Raw genomic sequence first — 21,822 nt, 5'->3', positions numbered from 1 at the left:
GAGAGCAAAAGATGTATGAGAGATGGATCTATCCCTTTTTCAAGCAGGAAAATGACAGCTTTTCTAGATGCAGTGGCTCACGCCTGTAATTCCAGCACTTTGAGAGGTGGAGGCAAGAGGATTGCTTGAGGCCAGGGGTTCAAGACCTGCCTGGGCAACAGAGTGAGACCTCCCCATCTCTTTTTTTTTTTTTTTTTGAGACGGAGTCTCGCTCTGTCGCCCAGGCTGGAGTGCAGTGGCCGGATCTCAGCTCACTGCAAGCTCTGCCTCCCGGGTTCACGCCATTCTCCTGCCTCAGCCTCCGGAGTAGCTGGGACTACAGGCGCCCGCCACCGCGCCTGGCTAGTTTTTTGTATTTTTTTAGTAGAGACGGGGTTTCACCGTGTTAGCCAGGATGGTTTCGATCTCCTGACCTTGTGATCCGCCCGTCTCGGCCTCCCAAAGTGCTGGGATTACAGGCTTGAGCCACCGTGCCCGGCCGACCCCCCCATCTCTACAAAAAAAAAAAAAAAAAATCTAGGTGGGTGTGGTGGTGCACTCCTGTAGTCCCAACTACTTGGGAGGCTGAGGTGGGAGGATCGCTTGAGCCTGGGAATGGGAGGCTGCAGTGAGCTGTGATGGCACCACTGCACTCCAACCTGGGCGACAGAGGGAGACTTTGTCTCTAAAAACGGAAAAAAAGAAAATGATAGCTTTTTCTGGAAGCCCTACCCAGCAGACGTCTACTTATTTCTGACTGACTGGCGTTGTATCTCATGGCAATTCCTAACTGCAAGAGAGTTTGGGCAAATGAGTATTAATTGGGCATTTCCCTAACCTAACAAAATTGGGATTCTGTTGGTAAGAAAAAAGGGGAGAATTCCAAAATTATACAGATCTTGAATAGCAAATATGGGGAGCAAAACCAATTCTGAGCCTAAAATATCTATGGTAACCATAGGAAGATATGGGATTTTAGAGGGGGCTTTTATCAATTGTTGTTATTAACAGGAAATACAGCTTGATGCATGTTGACATATCTATACAAATCTGTATGACCACCCAGGTTGAGATGGAGGCCGTTTTCAGCACTCTAGAGGCCCTTTTATTCCCTCTCAGTCAGCAAACCTTCCACCACCAAGATAACCACTTTTCCAACTTCTACCTCTTTTTTTTTCTTTTCTTGTGAGACAGAGTCTCTGTCGAGTGAGTGCTCATATGAGCACTCCCAGGCTGGAGTGCAGTGATGCAATCTTGGCTCACTACAATCTCTGTCTCCTGGGTTCAAGTGATTCTTCTGCCTCAGACTCCCGAGTAACTGGGGTTACAGGTGCATGCCAACAAGCCCAGCTAATTTTTATATTTTTAGTAGAGACAGGGTTTCGCCATGTTGGACAGGCTGGTCTCGAACTCCTGACTTCAAGTGATCCGCCCACCTCGGCCTCCCAAAATGCTGGGATTACAGGCGTGAGCCACCATGCCCGGCCTTGTTTCTATTTTCTTTGACACAAGCACTGTTTATCTTCCAGTGTAAAAATGCAGTCAACCATAGCACTGTGGGATAGCAGCCAGGAGGCCGGCTGTATCCTGCTGCAGCAGCCACCGCACACGGAGGATGGAGGGACAGCCACCCTGTTGCGTAGCTCTGTGTGTGTCCTTCAGTGCAGGTCCAGTCAAGAGCCGTGGGCCACAGAGGACGCTGGTGCAGAAGCAGAGGGCAGACTAGGCAGAGGCAAGGCTTTCCTGTGCCCTGAGCTATCAGAGATGGGCCAGAGCCTTCAGCTTCCTCGATAGGGCAGAAGTAACCACGCTAGCTCCACTCAGCAAAGGATGTGGACAGAACTGCCGGGCTTGCCTGAGAGGAGGAGAAATGTGGAATTGAGTGAGGCTCTCTGAGAAGGTTCTGCTGGAGTTGAGAAAAATTAGGGTGAGGCACCTCCCTGATTTTATGTCCCTTTTCCTGGGTCCAGCCTCCTGAACAGCTACCATTTGCTTCTTTGAAACACCTATCAGTACCTCCTTTTCCAGCCCTTAATGGAACAGTGAGTGAGGTTCCCTGACTGGGGTGGAGTCTGCTTGTGAGTTTCCCCATCCCATGTCTCTCTGACTCCTGCTCCAACTCCTTACTTTGCCAATTCCTCTCCCAGCTGCCTCAGACTCCCCATACCACCCTCCCTGGACAGGAAGTATTCTTACAGGAGTTTGAAGCTTCAGGAGTGCCCTCCGGCCACATGAAGACCAGGTGCTAACAAACTTCTGCAAGTTGCACCAACGCCAACTCCTGTCTTACTCTCGCAGAGGCCTCCTGGGCTCTTCTGAGAAGGGTAAACTTGGTTGGAGGGAAGAGAGGGGTTTGGTGGCTCTTAGTAAAATTGCTTCCCACAGTGACCTTTGGCAGGTTAGCGTAATAACCTGTGCAGAGAGAGGGTCTCCTGTCCTGAGGTCACAGCCCAGATCTCCAGGCCGGCTCTGCCGCCTCTGAATGGTTTGTGGGTCACACATGCCGACAGCGTCGCCAAGGGCTGGCATCAGCCTGCTTGAGCCACAGAAACTGAGTGGACAAGGGTGAGTTCCCCAGCACAGAGGGAGGCGTTCTCCGTCAGGACCGTCTGTGCATGTGCTGTGCAGTCTCCAGTCTGTACTGCGAGGTTAGTGCTTCTTCCTCCCTCTAGAAAGTGTAATGGGGGCCAGGTGTGGTGGCTCACGCCTATAATCCTAGCACTTTGCGAGACCGAGGCTGGCGGATTGCCTGACTCAGGAGTTTGAGACTGCCCTGGGCAACGTGGTAAAACTCTGTCTCTACTAAAATACAAAAAAAAAAAAAAAAAAAAAATGTAGCTGGCTGTGGTGGCAGGCACCTGTAATCCCAACTACTTGGGAGGCTGAAGCAGGAGAATCGCTTGAATCCGGGAGGCAAAGGTTGCAGTGAGGCCAGACCGTGCCATTGCACTCTAGCCTGGGCAACAGAGCCAGACTCTGGCTCAAAGAAAGCGAGAGTACCAGAATACTCATAACTGACAGTGATGTTCTAACAGCTTACTTTGTATCCTCTCATTTCTTTGTTTACTTAAACTTTCAAGGCCTAGTTTTTTCCGTATTACCAGGAACCGTGGACTTACATTTCTTGCCTCTTGGTGTGTTGCCATATCCCAGCAGTGTATCTCAATGTGCTTTTGAGAACTGCTTCAAGAGGGGGCCAGATGCACAGAGACAAGCTTCCAGCCTGGCCAGGGACGGACCCTCTGGGGGGATGCTCCTCTGGCTGGGCACCAGTAGAAGCACCTGCCTCCATCCACACCCAGACGCCATTCCCTTTTCTTCACCGCTGCTTCCCATCAGAGGGACCCCAAGAGTGGCACCCTCCCACTTGGTCTCACAGGAGTCCCTGTGCTTCTCAGGTGTGTGTGCCACATCCCTCTTCTATGGACACACAGTGGTCAGGATGCCTGCACAGGGAAGGGCACCACAGTCCACCCGGGAAAGGTCTTCAGGCTTTCAGTAAAGAACCTGTAAGCACCTCGACTGCTCTTCTCCCCTAGAGCAGAGAACTTTCTTACCCATAGGGGTCCTTTGTCAGAGAGAGGGAGAGCATCGGTGAGCTCTTTCAGAGGCAGCCGAGCCCTCTGCCTCTCCCCAAATCCCTGCTCCTATGAGTCGAATTGATCTCTCCTAGAAATCTAAGTCCTGACTTCCTCCAGGCCTCTTTTTACATCTGTCTGTGTAGCCCACCCTTTCTTCTTTGGAGGACCCCCTCAGGCAACTTCCATCTGCCCCTCAGTGTGCCTTATCCCTTCCTTCTGTTCTTTCTTTACCTCCCTCCCTCTCCACCTCCACACTGGACTATAGCAAATTCCTGTTCATTTTTTAGCATGGTCCAGTCAAAGCAGGTTAATCTCTCGGTCTTGGCCAGCAGAGGACGTTTCACAGAAATATTCTCTAAGTCCAGGGCCAGCCCAGGAAAAACGCCCCAAGTCCAGGCAGCCTCCCAGAGTCTGCTACCATCTGGAGAATCCAGCTCAGCTCTTGCCCCCGCACATCCTCTCCTTTCCAGTGCTCTGTGTCTGGTTCCTGCGCCATCTCCTTTCCTGTCCCCAGTGTCTTCTGTCTGAATTCCGTGGGCCCAGGACAGCCCCAGCCTTCTCAAAGGCACCAGCATGTCTCTTGGATTAGGCAGCTGAGTGCAAGGTGACAACCAGATCATGCATTTTCATCTCTCCATGGATGGATGAGGATAGCATCCCAAGACAGGTATGGTGGCTGGGTGTGTTGGCTCATGCCTGTGATCCCAGCACTTTGGGAGACCAAGGCAGGTGGATTACTTGAGCTCAGGAGTTCAAGACGAGCCTGGGCAACATGGTGACACCCCATCTCTACAAAAAAATACACAAATTAGCCAGGTGTGGTAGTGTGTACCTTTAGTTCCAGCTACTCAGGAAGCTGAGGTCAGAGGATCACTTGAGCCCAGGAGATTGAAGCTGCAGTGAGTCTAGATTGTGCCACTGCACTCCAGCCTGCGGGACAGAGTGAGACTCTGTGTTTTTTTTTAAAGGCAGACATGGTTCTTGCCTTCATGGAGTTGACACTGCAGTTGTGGGGAGGGGTGAGACGCTAGTACAGTCTCTACTGGAATATAGGAGGTCATGTGTGGCATCCTTTCAGAAGAAAATAGAATTGAATGATAGAATAGAGTAACCTGTGCTGGGGGCAGCAGGTAAGTGTCCCTGAAGGGGTGACATTTGAGCCGAGGCCTGAAGGTGCTCTCCATGGAAGAGCCGGGGGAGGAGCACTCGGGGCAGCGGGACAGTTTGTGCAAAGACCCTGAGGCAATACGAAGCTTGGTGCGATGGAGAAACCGAAAGGAGGCCAGTGTGGCTGCCGGGGGGAGTGAGCGTGAGGGAAGTGACGGGAAACTAGGTCAGAGACGTGACAGCGGGGGGTGGAGGGAAAGCACATCGTGCAGGGCCCTGTTGTCCAAGGTAAGGATTTGGATTTCATTCCCAAAGTGTTAGGAAACTCTTGAAGGGTATAAGGTAGAGGAGTAAGTGATCTGATGTATGGCTTTCATTTCTTTTATTATTTTTAATTTTCTTTCTTTATTTTTGTATGATGTGTGGGTTTTAAGGATTCCTCTGGCTGCTGTTTGTGTGCGAGTGTCTTGCCCTACTGTCTGTCAAAACTTTTATCTTTCCCTGCCATTAGGGAAGGCCTCGTGATTCAGCAGCTGCTCATTTCTCTCTCTCTCTCTCTTTCCCTCTCTGTCTCTCTCCTGGCTTCACTGTCCTCCTGTAGTTGAATCCAAAGCTCATACCACTGTCTGCACAACAGCCAATAAATCAAGAGACAAGATATTGGTGGAAGGAAAATGACATTATTTCAGAGAGCCAGCAGACTGAGGAGATAGCAGACTAGTGTCCTGAGTACCATCTTCAGTAATAGAATTGTAGGTTCCTTTTACATTAGGGGTGGGGGAGGAGGGTGGGGCTTAAGATCAAGAGGTGACCGATGATTGCAGACATCTGGGCGGCAGTGAGTGTCCGAGGTGGGGCATTGTGCAACTTCTTTGTCCTTGCTGAGGTCATAATGCTCCTATAAATCTTTAACATGAAATAGCTGCTAGTGTGTACCCTCCTTATCTCCTCGGGGGTGAGTGTTGAGAAGGCACTATTGTCACCCTCACTTTAAAGTTAAACTGTAAACTAAATTCTTCCCATGATTAGCTTAGTGGATGTGCAGGAATGACAAAGGCCATTAGCTTGTGAGGTTAGAAGCAGGACAGTGTCAGCTATGTCAGATTCCACTGTTACACTCCACGCAGACCCACTTTCTAGATGAGGAGGGGGAGCATAAGGGTCCTTTGCATCTCTTGACTGTCCTCACATCATCTGCTTTTATTTTCTGTAAATGTTTATGATGTCCTGGATTTGAGTGAATACCACAAGCTTCCTGGCAAGGAGATGTTGATAAGAATGAGTGTGGCTTTCCCCTCGAGTTCCGTCTCGCCCAGCCTCCTGCCCACTCTTAACTAGATCAAAGGGACCACAGGCTCTGAGGATGATGGAGGAATTTCCACTTGGGGAAGATGTCAAGCCACACGTGGTCTCATGATCCTGGCGATCCTTAGACCCCCGCAGCGTCCTCCTTTCCACTCTGGTCACCTAGGGGGCATTCCTACCCTGCCCCTTTCCAGGTGTTCAGCCTGGGTAGGTGGGAGGAGGAGGAGGCTTTTCAGGTGTGGGAGTATGAACCTGGAGCAAGGCTGCGTTCCTCCTGCTTTCTGCCAGCTGGCCTCATCTTCCCCCTTTTACAACCCTCCCGTCTGATCTGGCATGAGGAACGTCAGGCTTCCATGATGCACCCCGCCCCTGTCCCAAGCACGTCTTTCCCGGGGTTAATGGGTGATTTTGCTGAAGACAGACTATCCCGTGGCCTGCGGAATATTCAGAAGCCTTTACGTTGGCCAGTGTTTGTCCCCAGCCCTGCTGAGCCACCCTGTCTAGTATCTCTGAAGATGCTGGAGTGCGGTGACACAATCACAGCTCACTTCAGCCTTGACCACAGAGCCAGACTCTGTCTCAAAAAATCCCGTATGTATGTATGTATGTGCCTGATACAAAGCGAGTACTCAGAATTGCTGGCTGTTACTATTATTAATATTTGATTTTTGTTTAGGGTAAGGCTAAATTATATGGGAGAAAAATAAGTCAATTAAAAAAGTTGAAAAACAAAAAACAAAAAACAAAAAACAGTGGCTCTGCCGGGTGTGGTGGCTCACGCCTGTAATCCCAGCACTTTGGGAGGCTGAGGTGGCTGGATCACCTGAGGTCAGGAGTTTGAGACCAGCCTGGCCAACATGACGAAATCCTGTCTCCACAAAAAATTACAAAAAATTAGCCAGGCGTGGTGGCGGGCACTCCACCTCAAAAAAAAAAAAAAAAAAAAAAGCAAGTTTGCTCTCTCTATTGAGTTGGGATGTCCATCTTCTCCTGCCCTCAGACATCAGTTCTCAGGCCTTCAGATTTGGACTGAATTACACCACCAGCTCTCCTGGTTCCCCAACTTGCAGACAGATGGTACTTCTCAACCTCCATAATCACATGAGCCAATTCCCACAATAAACCTCCCTCTCTCTCAGAATAAGTGAGGTAACATATGTGGAAACACTTTGCAAAATGGCAGAATACTCCTGTATTGTAAATTGTGTGAGAAACAAACTCTGCCAGGCGCAGGTGGCTCACGCCTGCAATCCCAGCACTTTGGGAGGCCAAGGCGGGTGGATCACCTGAGGTCAGCAGTTTGAGACCAGCCTGACTAACGTAGTGAAACCTGTCTCTACTGAAAATACAAAAATTAGCCAGGTGTGATTACAGGCCGGTGCCTGTAATCCCAATTACTCGGGAGGCTGAGGCAGGAGAATTGCTTGAACCCAGTAGGAGGATGTTGTAGTGAGCTAAGATCATGCCACTGCACTGCCGCCTCGGTGGTGTGGTGGGAGTGGGTGGTTAAAGAAGCCCTGACTGATAGTGGCCTGGCAGCTAGATGAAAGGGAGAAAAAAAAAGAAAAAGAAAAAAGAAACAAACTCACTTGTGCAAACCAAAGAATGGACTTAAGGACGGGGGAACAGCAGAAGTGAGACCTTAATGGCTGTCTTGCAAGATGGGGTGTTTGGCGTGCAGGCACACCTGGAACGATTTCAACAAGCAATTTATTCCTGAGTGCGCAAGTCCCTCCCCCAGTTCCTCATTGGCTGAGTACTACTGGGTTACACTCTTTCTGGATGTTGCCTGTTAGCAGTTGGGTTAAGGCTTTCAGTATGTTCTTTAGGGTCTTTCTGCTGCATTTTATTGCAGCCCATAATGCATTGCGAGTATCTCAGGACTCTTCAAACATTTGGGTTATGGCCATAGTGGCTGGACTTAGTGGATAAGAAAGAGTAAAATTATTTATGTTGCAAGCTAGCCTAAACTAATTTTTTTTTTTTTTTGAGACAGAGTGTTGCTCTTATTGCCCAGGCTGGAGTGAAGTGGCGTGATCTCGGCTCACCGCAACCTCTGCCTGCCCGGTTCAAGCGATTCTTCTGCCTCAGTCTCCCAAGTAGCCGGGATTACAGGTGCCTGGCTAATTTTTGGATTTTTAGCAGAGACAGGGTTTCACCATGTTGGCCAGGCTAGTCTCAAACTCCTGACCACAGGTGATCTGCCTGCCTCGCTGGGATTACAGGCATGAGCCACTGTGCCTGGCCCAACTAAATTCTTTGGTGGAGTGGGAGCGGGTGGTTAAGGGGGCCCTGACTGATAGGCGCCTGGCAGCTAGATGAAAGGGAAAGCAAGAAGTGGGATGGGCGGGGGGGGAGGTGACTTAGTACGTTCTGCTTCTTTATCTCTTTGTAGCCTGTTTAAACCTATATTAAGGCACTTAGAATTGAAAATGGACCACCACACATAGGTTGTTTTCTATAATTGTAACCAGAAAACTGAACTCTTTTTTTTTTTTTTTTGAGACAGGGTCTCACTCTCTCACCCAGGCCGATGTGCAATGGCTCCATCATGGCTTACTTCAGCCTTGGCTTCCCAGACTTGAGCAATCCTCCCATCTCAGCCTCCCAAGTAGCAGGGACTACAGCCGCACACCACTACGCCTGGCTTAGTTTTATATTTTTTGTGTAGTTGAGGCTTTGCCATGTTGCCCAGGCTGGCCTTGAACTCCTGGGCTCAAGCAATCTGCCTGCCTCGGCCTCCCAAAGTGCTGGGATTATAGGCATGAGTCATTGTGCCTGTCCTCAACTGAACTCTATACAGGAGGAGTTCTTTTTTTTTTTTTTTTTTTTGAGACGGAGTCTCAGTCTGTAGCCCAGGCTGGAGTGCAATGCGTGATTTTGGCTCACTGCACACTCTGCCTCTCAGGTTCAAGCAATTCTCCTGCCCCAACCTCCCAAGTAGCTGGGACTACAGGCATGCGCCACCATGGCTGGTTAATTTTTGTAATTTTTTTTTTTTTTGAGATGGAGTCTTGCTCTTTCACCCAGGCTGGAGTGCAGTGGCACATTCTCTGCTCACTGCAAGCTCCACCTCCCAGGTTCACATCATTCTCCTACCTCAGCTTCCCAAGGAGCTAGGACTACAGGTGCCTGCCACTATGCTCAGTGAATTTTTTGTGTTTTTAGTAGCAACGGGGTTTCACCACGTTAGCCAGGATGGTCTCGATCTCCTGACCTTGTGATCCACCCACCTTGGTCTCCCAAAGAGCTGGGATTACAGGTGTGAGCTACTACGCCAGGTCTAATTTTTGTATTTTTAGGAGAGACAGGGTTTTACCATGTTGGCCAGGCTGGCCTCGAACTCCTGACCTCAAGCGATACTCTTGCCTTGGCCTCTCAAAGTGCTGGGATTATGGGTGTGAGCCACTGCGCCCAGCCTAGGAGCAGTTCTTAACTTCTTTCCAGTGACCACACAAGGGGCAGGTTATGACTACATGCTGGATAGGCTCCCAAGCAATCTAGCTACAACTTCTCCCATCCTGCTCCTGCTCAAGAGAGGGAATGTTAACACCTCTCAGTCAGAAGTTCCAGGGGGCAGAAGAGATGTCTCTGTGCTTGTGGGTGTGCCTTAGCTGTTCCCAGCTCCCCAGCTCCAGCCCAGGAGAGCATCACGCCGTCTCTCCATTAGAAGCTCTCCACTCTTGTTCCCTTTCTGTGATCTTTGCCTTCCCTGGTTCTGTCTGTCCCTTGGGAGTGAGCCCCTTGCCTTGCCCCCAACAGTGTGGCCCTCTCCTGATTCCTTCTCCACCAACATCCTTTTCCAGAGTACAGGCAGCTGCCTGGAAACCTTGCTCTACTCTCATTTTTTGTTGGGGAGTGGAGTGGTAGCCTCCAAACAGAAGTCTTCATGCTCCTGACTGAAGTTGCACAGTTGGAGCTGGCTTTTTCTCCTCTGGCTCTGCTCTAGGGACAGGCTTTCACACTAAGATGGGCTGTGTCCATTGGAAAGTTGGTAGTTGATTACCTCTATGAAAAAAAAAATCTGAAAAATTCCACCTTTTCTCTAGAACTGATTCCGTGAATCTAATGTGTGGATTCCCAAATGCAGACCTTGGTTGCTTCCCCAGTATTCCTTTGACTTCTACAGTTAGGTATCTGGAGAGGCATCTCATGAGGCTGTGTAGAGTGGCGGGCGAGAGCATGGACTGGATGCAGACTGCCTGGATTCCAGCCTTGCTGGGCTCCCTTCAGCTGTGTGTGCTTGGACAAGTCCTGTAGTCTCCTGGGCTGTGGTTTCCTCCCCTCTGAGTGGAGGAAATGATAGTGCCCACCTCATGGGCTTTTGTGAAGGCTGAATGGATCGATATATCTAAAACTGCTGGGGAGCCAGGTGCGGTGGCTCATGTCTGTAATCTCAGCACTTTGGGAGGTCGAGGTGGGCAGATCACCTGAGGTCAGGAGTTCGAGATCAGCCTGGCCAACATGGTGAAACCCTGTCTCTACCAAAAAATACAAAAATTAGCCTGGCAGGATCATGGAGGGCTCCTTTAATTCCAGCTACTTGGGAGGCTGAGGCAGGAGAATCACTTTAACCTGGGAGGCAGAGGCTGCAGTGAGCCAAGATCACACCACTGCACTCCAGCCTGGTGGGCAACAGAGTAAGACTCTGTTGCAAAAATAAATAAATAATAAATAAATAAATAAATAAATAAATAAATTTCTTGGGTCAGGATGTGGGATGCAGTCAGCGCTGTGTGTTTTGTGTTTGTCCTTCCTCGTGGTAGCCTGGATTCCTTGATGTCCCGGTAGGTCCACTCCTTCATCACACCCGGGACTACTCTGTTATTTGTTCCCTCCTATCCTGAGTCCTAGTAGGTTTTCATTTGCACTCCAGGGTTCAGCTGCAGACCCACCAGGTGAAGACCAACCAGGTATGTGTATGGGCAGTGGGATTACGTGGCTTGGAACCGAGATCTTTTCTTCCACTTGGAAAAGGTTTACTAGTTCCAGCTTCATCCAGGTGTGGTTCCAGGGGAATTGATGGCCTGCTGGCCTCCACGTTCTCTTTCCCAGCACACCTTGCCCTGCTTCTGGGTCATGTCTCTCCAGTGCACCTGCAGGAGACCTCTGTGGATGCACCGTGTCTCCTAGCACTGTCTCCAGCCCACACTGAGCTTGTCTCGTGTGAAAATCTTTGTCTCTGCTGTTGCCTTTGCCTGAAGCATCCTTGCCCCACACTCTCTTGCAGCTGCCTCTCTATCATCTTTCCAGTGTCTGTCCTCGGAGAGCCCTTCCTGGCCACTCCATCTAAAGGTGTCCTTGGCCAGGTGCGTTGTCCCACACTTGTCATCCCAGAACTTTGGGAGACGGAGGTGGGAAGATCACTTAAGGCCAGGAGTTCAAGACCAACCTGGGTAACATACTGAAACCCCCATGCCTATAAGAATAAAAAAGGAAAAAAGTAACCAGGGGTGGTGGTGCACACTTATAATCTCAGCTATTCTGGTGGGTAAGGCTTGAGCCTAGGAGTTCAAGGCTGCAGTGAGCCAAGATCGCACCACTGCACTCCAGCATGGGCAACAGAGTGAAACCCTGTATCAAAAACTAATTAAAAATAGTCTGGATGCAGTGGCTCACTCATGCCTGTAATCCCAGCACTCTGGAAGGCTGAGGCAGGCAGATCACCTGAGGTCAGGAGTTCAAGACCAGCTTGGCCAACATGGTGAAACCCCCATCTCTACAAAAATACAGATAGTCAGGCATGATGGTGGGTGCTTGTAATCCCAGCTACTCGGGAGACTGAGGCAGGAGAATCGCTTGAACCTGGGAGGTAGAGGTTGCAGTGAGCCGAGATTGTGCCATTGCACTCCAGCCTGGGTGACAGAGTGAGATTCTGTCTCAAAAATAAATAAATAAATAAATAAATATAAAAAAAGGAATTTCCCTCTTCTTATTGCACTAATCGATTTGTTTTCTTCACTATGCTTTGCCAAAATTTGAAATTGTTCTATTTATTCACCTTTTGTCAATAATTCCTGGTAAGAGGTGCTACCAGTCACAGAACTGGTTTTAGGTTGCTCCAGTAAAAACTTTTTGCTGTCCTTAGCAAAAAGAGTTGCACACATAGACATGCTTTCAGGTGAAACCAACACGTGTGTTTTTAATATGCTACCCCTCACCACTTCTTGGCCTAGGAACAGGGAGGAGGAAGCCACGCTTGCATTATTACTAACTATCTCGGGCCTTTTATTAGTTTGATCAAGTAATAATCATCTAAAGTGCATCTCCTTTGTGGGGAGTCCAAATTCCAGGCCGGAAAAGGTCCCGCCACTGTTCCTCCACTGCCCGTGATTTTCCAGAACATGAACTTCACGAGAGCAGCAGCTTCCTGTCTTGTTCACCAAAATATTCTCAGCAGCTTGAACAAGTCCTGTCAGGGAGTAATTGATGAAGGAGTGAATGACAGGCAAATTGGGATACAAGCAGGTGTCTTTTTCTTCTCAAACCCCTGCAACGAGAGCCTTTGAGGAGAGCCGATAGAGTGCTGTAGAGCACAGGAAACCTTTGAAACAACGCCGAACTATTGACAGGAATGTAAATTAATACAGTCATTATGGAAAGCAGTATGAAGCTTCCTCAGAAAAGTAAAAATAGCACTGCCATATGATCCAGAAATCCCCCTGCTGGGTGTAGATCCAAAGGAACTGAAATCAGTATGTCAGAGAGATGCCTGCACACCCATGTCCATTGCAGTGTTATTCACAATGGCCAAGATGAGGAAGCAACCTAGATATCCATCATCAGATCAATGGCTAAAGAAAATGTGGGCCAGGTGCGGGGGCTCATGCCTGTAATCCCAGCACTTTGGGAGTCCGAGGTGGGAGATCACTTGAGGTCAGGCATTCGAGACCAGCCTGGCCAACATGGTGAAAGCCCATCTCTACTAAAAATACAAAACTCAGATGGGCGTGGTGGCAGGCACCTGTAATCCCAGGTACTTGGGAGGCTGAGGTGGGAGAATCGCTTGAACTCAGGAGGTGGAGGTTGCAGTGAGTCAAGATTGTGCCACTGCACTTCAGCTTGGGCAACAGAGCAAAAACTCCATCTCAAAAGAGAAAAGAAAAGAAAATGTGGTGTAGGTATACAATGGAATACTAGTCAGCCTTGAAAAAGAAAGAAACCCTGTCATTTGAGCCTGGAGTGCCTTCTGCTAAGCGTCATAAGCCAGGCACAGAAAGACAAATACTGCATGATCTCACTTATGTAGAGAATCTTAAAAAGCCAATCTCCTAGAAGCAGATCTCATAGTGAGAAGCATGCCGGTTACCAGAGGCTGGGGCAAGGGGCTGGGTGGGGAAAGGGAAGATGCTGACTGAAGGCTTCAAAGTTTCAGTTAGGAGGAATCAGCTTTAGTGATCATTTGCACATAATGGTGTCTATAATAAATGATAATGTACTGTATATTTCAAAGCCATGAAAAGAGATTTTAAATCTCTTATCCTTGCAGTTTACACTGCAAGAAAAGGATAAGTATGTGAAGTGATGGATGTATTTAATTAGCCTGATTTAATCATTCTGCGTTGTAAACATGGATCAAAACATCACATTGTATCCCATACATAGATACAATTACTATTTGTTAATTAGAATAGAACTGTGCTGAGCCCACAGTAAGTACTCCACAATGTTTCCTGCTCCCTCAGGACCCAGGCAGAAACTCCAGCAGCTTCGATTCCCCTCCAGGATCCTGGGCATTCAATCCTTTAGTGTTCCTGTCATCACACCCCATGCTGTAGCACAGAATGCGCACAGGGGAGTGGAGACTGGCAGATTCATTCGTCGTGGGGCCAGGACCATGGTGTGAGGCGCAGGCAAGCACAGGGAGAGCCCTGTTCCTGCGCCAGATTCCAGCCGGTAGCCGCTGCCCTAGGAGAAGCCAGACTGACAAAGGCACAGACCACGAGCCACCGTGGGAGCTGGAGCAGCCTGGCCATCTTGCATAGTGGCAGTTGCCACAGCAGGTGGAGCAGGGCAGCATTCTTCCCAGGACACACACATGGCCAAGAGGCTGGCAGAGGGACTGATAGCACAGACAGGATGCAGCTGCAGAGGACTGTCAACCTGGAGACCTTGGATGCTCTCCTGATTGTGTCCATCAGCCTTCCCACTACAGACAACAGACTCCTCTTGCCCGGTTAAGCAGGAAAGGAATTTTGTTCTTATTCTGTTTTATTTATTTTTTATTTATTTTTTTGAGACGGAGTCTTGCTCTATCGTCTAGGCTGGAGAGCAGTGGCATGATCTCGGCTCACTGCAATCTCTGCCTTCCAGGTTCAAGCAATTCTTCCACCTCAGCCTCTCAAGTAGCTGGGATTATAGACACCTGCCATCACATCAGGCTAATATTTGTATTTTTAGTAGAGACAGGGTTTCATCATGTTGGCCAGACTGGTCTGGAACTCCTGATCTCAGGTGATCTGCCTGCCTTGGCCTCCCAAAGTGCTGGGATTACAGATGTGAGCCACCAAGCTCAGCCTATTTATTTTATTTTAAAATTATTTTTATGGAGATGGGATCTCACTATGTTGCCCAGGCTGATCTCAAACTCCTGGCCTCCAGTAATCCTCCCACTTGGAGCCATCCTCCCATCTCGGCCTCCCCAGGCACTCTGATTACAGGCATGAGCCATCCCACCCAGCCTAGGAATTTTGTTTTTAAAGGGTATTAGGTAGCTTGTGGAATCTCCAGACCAGCCAGAACACCAGGCTTGGAGGGTGTGCCTGCATGATACCCTTGCAGACACCACTGCCTCCACCACTGGCACAGACTCTGCCGTTTACACACATGCTGGGCACTGCTGCTGCGCCCTCGGCACCTCTCTCTGCCACCCTGGCAGCTGGCTGTGTGCTGCCAGCTCCCTAGAGTGGCCTCCCGGCCTAACGCCACAGTTGTGCAGCACTGCCCCCACCTGGGCTTGCTAATTGGCTGAACTTTGGTCACATGCCCGTGCCCTAGATGGGAGCCAACTCTGAGAAAGCAAGTTTCTGCTTCTCCCTTGGGCAGGCATAGATTCACAGGCAGGGAGTTCAGAGGTTCCGGGTGGCCAAAAAGAATGACATAAGTCCTTGATAGAAGAGGTGTAATCAGGGCCAGGTGCAGTGGCTCAGGCCTGTCATTCCAGCACTTTGGGAGGCCGAGGTGGGCAGATCATTTGAGGTCAGCAGTTTGAGACCAGCCTGGCCAGCATGGTGAAACCCCATCTCTACTAAAAATACAAATATTAGCTGGACATGGTGGTGCACACCTATAATCCCAGCTACTTGGAAGGCTGAGGCAGGAGAATCGCTTGAACCACGGAGGTTGCAGTGAGCCGAGATTATGCCATTGCACTCCGGCCTGGGTGACAGACTGAGACTTTGTCCCCACCCCCCCCCCAAAAAAAGGCATTAGAAACTAACTTCATCAGATTGTTTTATGACTGGGGAGTGATAATATGTGTGGAAACTTCTAAAACCGCAGAATATACTTCTGATTGAAATCGTTGTTAAGCAGGCATCTGATTTATTGGTGCAGGGAGAGCCGTCGCCAGCATACTGGGGTGAAGTGCCATGCCTCGCCCGTGGGCTGTGACTCTAACCCTTGCGTGTCCGAAATGTGAGTGCATTCATGAAAGTATTACGCAGCTAGCTTTGAATCTTCTCTTATTTTTTAAAATCATAAAAGATACAATTCAGAAATGCCTTTATTCTTTTTCTTTTTTGAGATGTAGTCTTGCTCTGTCGCCCAGGCTAGAGTGCAGTGGTGTGACCTCGACTCACTGCAACCTCTGCCTCCCAGGTTCAAGCGATTCTCCTGCCTCAGCCTCCCGAATAGCTGGGATTACAGGTGTGTGCCACCACACCTGGCTAATTTTTGTACTTTTAGTAGAGACGGGGTTTCTCCAGGCTGGTCTGCAACTCCTGACCTCAAGTGATCTGCCCTCAAAGTACTGGGATTACAGGCATGAGCCACTGTGTCTGGCCCTGGAAATGCCTTTTTTCTTTATTATTATATTATGTATCCTTTATTATTATTTACAAGTTATCTAAAAAACATTGTGTTCATTGCTTCCAGGTAACAAAAAACCTTGCTTCAGCTAATTGTGCAAAATGGAAATTTATTAGCTATGAAATTGAAGAGTTGAAAGTGGCTTCAGGAATGGTGAGATCCATATGCTGAAATGAAACTCTCAGCCTCCTGTCTCCATGTCTCAGCTCTGCTTCTCTATGCTGGCTTTGCTCACAGGCAAATTCCTCCTGCGTGGTGGCAGGAAGCTCCAGGATTACCTTCTGCCTTCCTCACCACCCTGTGGAAAGAGAAAGCTGCTTTCTGAATTAGTCTAGAAGAGTCTAGAAAAGATTGACTCTACATGGACTGAGCTTGTGAAGTCTGGGTTGCATGCCCTGCAGTTACAATGGGGCCAACCTCCCCTTCTCCCCCTGTCCCCCTCCCCACATCCCACAGACCAAGAGTAGAGGAGGAGTGGTTAACTAGAGGAAAATTGGGATGCTGCTACCAGAAGAAGGAGGGATGAACTCTAGGCAGGCAGCACCCAGGTACCACTCATGGTAGGTCGCCACACAGAGTGTGAGGACTGTCATATCACAGGCGAGTTGAATGCCAGGGCATTGCTCCACTCTGAAGAGAAATCCAGGGAGAATAAGTGATGAGGGGAGCAGATCTGGATCCCAATCCCACTTTTGACAATTCCCAGCTCTGTGACTTTGAGAAAATGATATAGCATTCTGTGCTCAGGGCAATTCTCTGCTCTGAAGAGGATACCTGATTCTGCTTGGTGCCTTCCCATTTCAACCTCTATCATCCCTCCACCAATTTCTCTCCTAGTTTTTGTTCAGTTTTCTTGATCTTTTACTATTCTGGTTTCCCTCCTGCACTGGAAATGAAGGTCAGAAAACCTTGTTCCCCAGTAAAGTGAACCTGTGGTCACCTGGGTCTCTCCTCCTTTTCCTTTCCCGGGTGGGAGCTTAGAGTGTCATCTCCCAGGACATGCTGGGAGTATTTTAGGTGTCTAGCTTCATCCTGTTTCTAAGCAGACAGCTCTTAGTGATCAGCCTTAAGTGGACTTTTACCAACTCGTTGAATAATGTGCATAGATACAGCCACCTCTGCCATTTCAGGATCTCCCAGGAACCAAGAACTTTTACACTTGAGCTTGCTATGTGTTAGGAAGAGGAGGGTCAAAAGTTGAGCTATTTCTCAGGCCACTTAGCCCTCTGTTTCCCCTGAAAGTCTGTGCCCACAAATCTCATTGATCCTTTCTAGATATCAAGCCCTGATTATTCTTTCAGACTTTGTTCTGCTTTCGTAATTCATTCAGGCATTCTGTTTCATTTCCTCTCTTGGTGGATTATTCCAAAGGAGCTTGCCCACTGCCAGTTTCTCCTGTGCTTCCATCCCTGCCCCTGGCTACTCTACTTGTTTGGTCGGTTTTCCCTATTCAGCGTCAAAGTGGAATTGGTTATTTTTGTTTGCTTGTTTCTTGAGACAGGATCTCACCCTCTTGCCCAGGCTGGAGTGCAGTGGCACGACCATGGCTCACTGTGGCTTTGACCTCCTGGACTTAAGCAATCCTGCCATCTCAGCCTCCCAAAGTGGTGGGATTACAGGCACGAGCCCCTGTGCCTGGCTGGAATTGGTTATTCTTTAGCTCAGCCTCACAAAACCTCCCTAGAATCCCTGGACACAGGAGCACCTGAGAAGAAAGTGGGGCCACTTATTAAAATGTCCATAGAGGGCCAGGGCTCCTCACACAGCCCATTGCTCTCTGCAGGCAGGAGCTCTGATTCTGTCTCACACTCTGGCCTCATGTCTTGATGTCCTATCCCCTACCTCTGCACTATTCCTGGCTTCTTTCACTTGTGCTTTCCTTAAACCATATAGACCTAAGTGGCTCCAGTTCCCTCAGAAGTCATTTGATACAGACACATGAGCACATGACAGACAGACCACTCTCCATCTCTCTGTAGGAACCATGTCTTATCTTGGCCCATGTCACATGACCCAGAGCCAAGAGAAGCTTCATTCTCATCCCCATGAACCAGGAAGCTTGGCCACCACCCCACATCCTCCCTCAGGATCCCAGCATCTTATTTTCCCCTTCCCTCCATCTCCAACCTGCACTCTCCTCCAAGACCAAGATTTCCTAACCTTCCATTGACTGTTTCTCTCCTGCATGCTTGTGCTTTCTATATAAATGGTGGGACCAGTGGAGAAACCCCTCTGTGCTGAATTTAATTGCGTCATTTTACCTTCATGCTTTTCTTGAATGTTCACAACAATCTGGATTCTGTTAAGAAAGGCAAGGAGCTGGGAAGTGGGCCACTCCTTTATCCCTGGAGTCCTGGAGACAGTGTCTGTCCCACTTTGTCACACCATGGTCCATGGATACGTCTGGTGCTTGTGCCAGTCTGCTGGGTTCCTATGAGCGTCTCAGGTGCTTGTTTGAACTCCCTTTCCTCTGAGCAGGTCGTGCATGCCTGGGTCACTCCCCACCACTTATTACCTAGGGTCAGGTTGCAGGGCTGGGGTGGGGAGAAGAGTTGGTGGGAAGGCTGGTGAGCCTTCTTGCAGAAAGAACTGGATTTATGCCATCACTTTGAGAACACCTTGGCAGTTTCCACTGAAATGGAGAATGCACATGCCGTGCCACCCAGTGGAAGAGCTCTCCGGCGTGTGTGCAAAGAGATACACACAGGGATGTTTAAAGCAGCATTGCCATGCTGGCGAAGAATGGGAAGTGATTTAAATTTCTATCAATAGTAGAATGGAAAAAAATAAAACTTGTTTTATTAATATGAAGGACTGTTAGAGCAGACAAAAGATATCAATGAGATATGTAAGGTTCAGTGATGGAGGCCAGATAGCAAAAGCATGATGTGGGGTAGAAAGTAGCTAACTGCAGAATGACTTGTGCTATAGGTATTTATGGATATTTGAAGTAACACAAAAGAATACTAAACAGTGTTTAGGTGCAAAGTATATTTGCAAGGTACAATTTAAAATCATGGACAGGAAGGATGAACTTAAAGTCCAATATAATGCTGCCTCTGATGAAGAAGGTAGGAGATTCAGTGAGGGAGAAGCATAATGGGAACATCAACCACAAAAACCTAAAGAAATACGACTCAGTGTTGGCCGGTGCAGTGGCTCATGCCGGTAATCCCAACACTTCAGGAGGCCAGGGTGGGCTGATGAACTTGATGTGGTCAGGAGTTCGAGACTAGCCTGGCCAACATGGTGAAATCCCATTTCTACTAAAAATACAAAAATTAGCCAGGTGTGATGGCATACACTTGTAATCCCAGCTACTCAGGAGATTGAAGAGGGAGGATCATTTGAACCCAGGAGGCGGAAGTTGCAGTGAGCTGAGATCATGCCACTGCACCCCAGCCTGGACAACAGAGCGAGACTCTCTAAATAAATATCTCACAAAACTCAATAGCAAAACAAATAAAAAACCAAGCAATTCAATTAGAAAATGGGCAAAAGGCATGAATAAAATGGGCAAAAGGCTAATCTTTAGAATAAGGACGAGCATAAAGCAATGAACATACATGACTGTGCAGAGCAATTACATTATGTCCATCTCAGCTTCAAACTGGCTTTAAGCTAAGGAAGGAGAATATTTGGTTTTCAAATCTAAAAATCCCCAGAGCAGATCTGCTTTAGGACATCAAATGCCTGAATGTGGGGTTTCTCTGTTTCAGCTTCCTTTAAGTTGACTTCAGGCGTAGGCAGCCTCTCTTCACAATGGCCCCAGAAGAGAAGGACCAGCTTTCAAGTTCAAGTTCAGTAGAAGAGATATTCTTTCTCCTGGTGGTTAAAAGAGAAGGGCTGGCCAAGTGCAGTGGTTCATGCCTGTAATCCCAGCACTTTGGGAGACAAAGGTGGGTGGATCACAAGGTCAAGAGATCGAGACCATCCTGGCCAACATGGTGAAACTCCGTCTCTACTAAAAATACAAAAATTAGCTGAGCGGTGTGGTGCGCACTTTTCGTCCCAGCTACTCGGGAGGCTAAGGCAGGAGAATCGCTTGAACCTGGGAGGCAGAGGTTGCAGTGAGCCGAGATTGTACCACTGCACTCCAGCCTGGCAAGACTCTGTCTCAAGAAAACAAAACAAAAACAAAAACAAAAACAAACAAACAAAAAAAACCAAACAAAAAAAACGGCTGGGTCCAGAGTGGATGCACTCTGTCACTCAGGCTGGAGTGCAGTGGTATGATCTTGGTTCACTGCAACCTCTGCCTCCTGTGTTCAAGCGATTCTTCTGCCTCAGCCTGCCAAGTAGCTGGGACAAAAGGTGTGCACCACACCACTCAGCAAATTTTTGTATTTTTAGTAGAGATGAGGTTTCACCACATTGGCCTGGCTGGTCTCAAACTCCTGACTTCAAGTGATTCACCTGCCTCCTCCGCCTTCCCATGTGCTGGGATTACAGATGTGAGCAACCACACCCAGCCTAGGTTCATCTTTCATTGGTCTGGATTGAGTCACGCACCCAAGTGTGAACCATCACTTGGTCGGGGGATGAACTGCAGATGATCAGGGTCGTGGTTTCACACGTGCCCCTGGAGCAGGAGCTGGGGGTGAAGTCAGCTCCACCAAACCACATGGTAGAGGGCAAGGGAGGGATGCAGTTACTAAGGAGGAAGGGATGCTGCCAAGAAGGCCAAACAATGGCCGGGCGCGGTGGCTCAAGCCTGTAATCCCAGCACTTTGGGAGGCCGAGACGGGCGGATCATGAGCGCAGGAGATGGAGACCATCCTGGCGAACACAGTGAAACCCTGTCTCTACTAAAAAAACACAAAAAACTAGCCGGGCGAGGTGGCGGGTGCCTGTAGTCCCAGCTACTCGGGAGGCTGAGGCAGGAGAATGGCGTAAACCCGGGAGGCGGAGCTTGCAGTGAGCCGAGATCGCGCCACTGCACTCCAGCCTGGGCGACAGAGCAAGACTCTGTCTCAAAAAAAAAAAAAAAAAAGAAGGCCAAACCAACCAGTGCCCCTTCTGATTACTGGTTCATTTTTGAAAAGAGACTGTAGAGCATACTGTGATAAAATCGCAATCCTCAGGGTCCACCAGTCAGTACCCTCTTCCACCCCTTCCTCTTGGTTTTGTTTTGTTTTGTTTTTGACGGAGTGTCTGCTCTTGTTGCCCAGGTTGGAATGCAGTGGCGTGATTTTGGCTCACTACAGCCTCTGCCTCTCAGATTCGAGTGATTCTCCTGTCTCAGCCTCCCAAGTAGCTGGGATTACAGCCACGTGCCTCCACGCTCGGCTGATTTTTATATTTTTAGTAGAGATGGGGTTTTGCCATGTTGGCCAGGCTCATCTCAAAATCCTGGCCTCAGGTGATCCACCCGCCTCCGCTTCCCAAAGTGCTGGAATTACAGGCATGAGCCACCTTGCCTGGTACACCCCTCCCTCTGATCACTGTGTCTCACCCCTAGAAGCAGGACTTCCCCAAGGTCATTGAGAGTAATATTGTAAATGGTGGCATCTTGATCCCTTCTTTAGGAGAAAGGTCTCCTATAAGTTTACAGAAACCAAGTGACCTGACTTCACATCACAGGCCCTTTCCGGTGGACACTCACTCTCCCCACCATTAACCTGCAAACCAGAGAGGGCTGAGGGGAGCCTTGCTGGTAACCTTCAAACTTCTGTTCCTTGCTTAACACAATGCCCCAGGAACCATTTATTTACCGGGAGGTGCAACGGAACTAGTTGAATTGCCCTATATTATATGAAGTAGATGCTATCAAGTAGTCTAACAGTAAAATTGAGGCTTTCACAAAGGCTTTGTGAATTCT

At 48.8% G+C, this 21,822-nt stretch overlaps 1 long non-coding RNA gene across 2 annotated transcripts; it reads left to right on the top strand.

Annotated features, from left to right (window-relative positions):
• The first annotated feature begins 1,601 nt into the window (after nt 1-1,601).
• On the top strand, nt 1,602-19,127 carry LOC117092349. 2 transcript variants are annotated; one of them, XR_004440754.1, is made up of 4 exons: nt 1,602-1,906; nt 2,178-2,303; nt 16,068-16,154; nt 17,981-19,127. It is a non-coding gene; the product is annotated as an uncharacterized LOC117092349 (long non-coding RNA). The 2 variants fall into 2 exon arrangements; XR_004440755.1 differs by having other exon boundaries at nt 2,127-2,303.
• The last annotated feature ends 2,695 nt before the right edge of the window (nt 19,128-21,822 follow it).

The sequence above is a fragment of the Trachypithecus francoisi genome, unplaced genomic scaffold, assembly GCF_009764315.1.
Source record: "Trachypithecus francoisi isolate TF-2019V2 unplaced genomic scaffold, Tfra_2.0 Lachesis_group12, whole genome shotgun sequence".
NCBI classification, from domain to species: Eukaryota; Metazoa; Chordata; class Mammalia; order Primates; family Cercopithecidae; genus Trachypithecus; species Trachypithecus francoisi.
This window is presented reverse-complemented; position numbering and strand designations above follow the sequence as displayed.